At 36.0% G+C, this 3,031-nt stretch overlaps 1 non-coding gene across 1 annotated transcript; it reads left to right on the top strand.

The window, feature by feature from the left end:
• Positions 1-1,511: 1,511 nt before the first annotated feature.
• LOC112718567 (small nucleolar RNA R71) lies at positions 1,512-1,619 on the top strand. The gene has a single exon (XR_003160901.1). It is a non-coding gene; the product is annotated as a small nucleolar RNA R71 (small nucleolar RNA).
• Positions 1,620-3,031: the final 1,412 nt, after the last annotated feature.

The following is a 3,031-nucleotide window of genomic DNA, read 5'->3' as shown; positions in this document are numbered from 1 at the left end:
TGTAGAAGAAGATCCTTGAGCTTTAAACATAAGGTAGTCCCCATTCAATTGAAGGACTAGCTCTCCTCTATCAACATCAATCACAGCTCCTGCTGTAGGTAGGAAGGATCTTCCAAAGATGATGCATTCATCCTCCTCCTTCCTAGTGCCTAAGATTATGAAATCAGCATGGATGTAAAGGCCTTTAACCTTTACTAACACGTCCTCTATCAATCCATAAGCTTGTCTTACTGACTTGTCTGCCATCTATAATGAGAACGGGGCAGGCTGTACCTCAATGATCCCCAGCTTCTCCATTACAGAGAGTGGCATAAGATTTATCCCTGACCCCAGGTCACAAAGAGCCTTCTCAAAGGTCATGGTGCCTATGGTATAGGGTATTAAGAATTTACCAGGATCTTGTCTCTTTTGAGGTAAAGTTTGCTGGACCCATGTTTCTAGTTCACTAATGAGCAAGGGAGGTTCACCTTCCCAAGTCTCATTACCAAACAACTTGGCATTCAGCTTCATGATAGCTCCCAGATATTGAGCAACTTGCTCTCCAGTTACGTCTTCATCCTCTTCAGAGGAAGAATAGTCTTCAGAGCTCATGAATGGTAGAAGGAAGTTTAATGGGATCTCTATGGTCTCTATATGACCTTCAGATTCCTTTGGGTCCTCAATAGGAAACTCCTTCTTGTCTGGGAGACGTCCCGTGAGGTCTTTCTCATTGGGATTCACGTCCTCCCATTCCCCTATAGGTTCGGCCATGTTAATTATGTCAATGGCCTTGCACTCTCTTTTTGGATTCTCTTCAGTATTGCTTGGGAGAGTACTAGGAGGAGTTTCAGTGACTTTCTTACTCAGCTGGCCCACTTGTGCCTCCAAATTTCTGATGGAGGACCTTGTTTCACTCATGAAACTTAAAGTGGCCTTAGATAGATCAGAGATTATGTTTGCTAAGTTAGAGGTGCTCTGCTCAGGATTTTCTGTCTGTTATTGAGAAGATGATGGAAAAGGCTTGCTATTGCTGAGCCTGTTTCTTCCACCATTATTAAAGCCTTGTTGAGGCTTTGTTGATCCTTCCACGAGAAATTTGGATGATTTCTCCATGATGAATTATAGGTGTTTCCATAACGTTCACCCATGTAATTTACCTCTGCCATTGTAGGGTTCTCAGGATCATAAGCTTCTTTTTCAGAAGATGCCTCTTTAGTACTGTTGGATGCATTTTGCCATCCATTCAGACTTTAAGAAATCATGTTGACTTGCTGAGTTAACATTTTCTTCTGAGCCAATATGGCATTCAGAGCATCAATCTCAAGAACTCCCTTCCTTTGAGGCGTCCCATTATTCACGGAATTCCTCTCAAAAGTGTGCATGAACTGGTTATTTGCAACCATGTCAATAAGTTCTTGAGCTTCTGCAGGCATTTTCTTTAAGTGAATGGATCCACCAGTAGAATGGTCCAGTGACATCTTAGAGAACTCAGATAGACAATAATAGAATATATCCAGAATGGTCCATTCTGAAAGCATGTCAGGAGGACACCTTTTGGTCATCTGCTTGTATCTTTCCCAAGCTTCATAGATGGATTCACCATCTTTTTGTTTGAAGGTCTGAACATCCACTCTAAGCTTGCTCAACTTTTGAGGAGGAAAGAACTTAGCCAAGAAGGCCGTGACCAGCTTATCCCAAGAGTCTAGGCTATCCTTAAGTTGTGAGTCCAACCATGTTCTAGCTCTGTCTCTTACAGCAAAAGGGAAAAGCATGAGCCTGTAGACTTCAGGATCTACTCCATTGGTCTTAACAGTCTCACAGATCTGTAAAAACTCGATTAAAAACTGATAGGGATCTTCTGATGGAAGTCCATGAAACTTGCAGTTCTGTTGCATTAGAGCAACTAATTGAGGTTTCAGCTAAAAATTGTTTGCTCCAATGGCAGGGATTGAGATGCTTCTTCCATCAAACTTGGAAGTAGGTGTAGTATAATCACCAAGAATCCTCCTTGCATTATTATTTTTGGTTGCCATCTCTTCTTCCTTTTCAAACATTTCTGTAAGGTTGTCTCTGGATTGTTGTAATTTAGCTTCTCTTAGTTTCCTCTTCAGAGTCCTTTTAGGTTCGGGATCTGCTTCAACAAGAATATTCTTGTCCTTGCTCCTGCTTATATGAAAAAGAAGGGAACAGAAAATAATAATAGGGATCCTCTTTACCACAGTAGAGAGATTACTTTATATTAGCAGAAGAAAAAAGGAATAGAAGAAGGAAAAGGTAAGAATCCAAATACAAGGGTGAAGATAGGTTCAGATTCTTGAGATGAAGAGAAGTGTTAGTAAATGAATAAATAAATAGAATATGATGAGAGAGGGAGAAATTCGAAAATAAATTTTGAAAAAGAGTTAGTGATTTTCAAAAATTAAAGAGGGAAATAAAATTAAAATTAAAATTTAAAATAATTAATTAATTAAAAAGAATTTTAAAAAACGGGTGAGAAATTTTCGAAAATTAGAGAGGGAAGAGTAGTTAGGTGGTTTTGAAAAAGATAAGAGACAAACAAAAAGTCAATTAGTTAGTTGAAAAAGATTTGAAAATCAATTTTGAAAAGATAAGAAGATAAGAAGTTAGAAAGGGATATTTTGAAATCAAATTTTTTTTTGAAAAAAGATATGATTTAAAAAGATATGATAAAAAGATATGGTGAAAAAGATATAATTTTTTAAATTAAAATTAATTACTTGACTAACAAGAAACTAAAAGATATGATTCTAGAATTTAAAGATTGAACCTTTCTTAACAAGAAAGTAACAAACTTCAAATTTTTGAACCAATCACATTAATTGTTAGTAAAGTTTTCGAAATTTTTGAATTAAAGATAAGAAAAAGATTTTAAAATTCAAATTAAAAATTTTTGAAAAATAGTAAAAAAATGAAAAAGATTTGATTTTTGAAAAAGTTTTGAAAATATAAGATTTTTAAAATTGAAAATTTGACTTGACTTACAAGAAACAACTAATTTTAAAATTTTTTTGACTAAGTCAACTCAAATTTT

Source organism: Arachis hypogaea, chromosome 10 (assembly GCF_003086295.3).
Source record: "Arachis hypogaea cultivar Tifrunner chromosome 10, arahy.Tifrunner.gnm2.J5K5, whole genome shotgun sequence".
Lineage (NCBI taxonomy): Eukaryota > Viridiplantae > Streptophyta > Magnoliopsida > Fabales > Fabaceae > Arachis > Arachis hypogaea.
The sequence above is the reverse complement of the archived record's forward strand: the minus strand, read 5'-3'. Positions and strand labels throughout refer to the sequence as shown.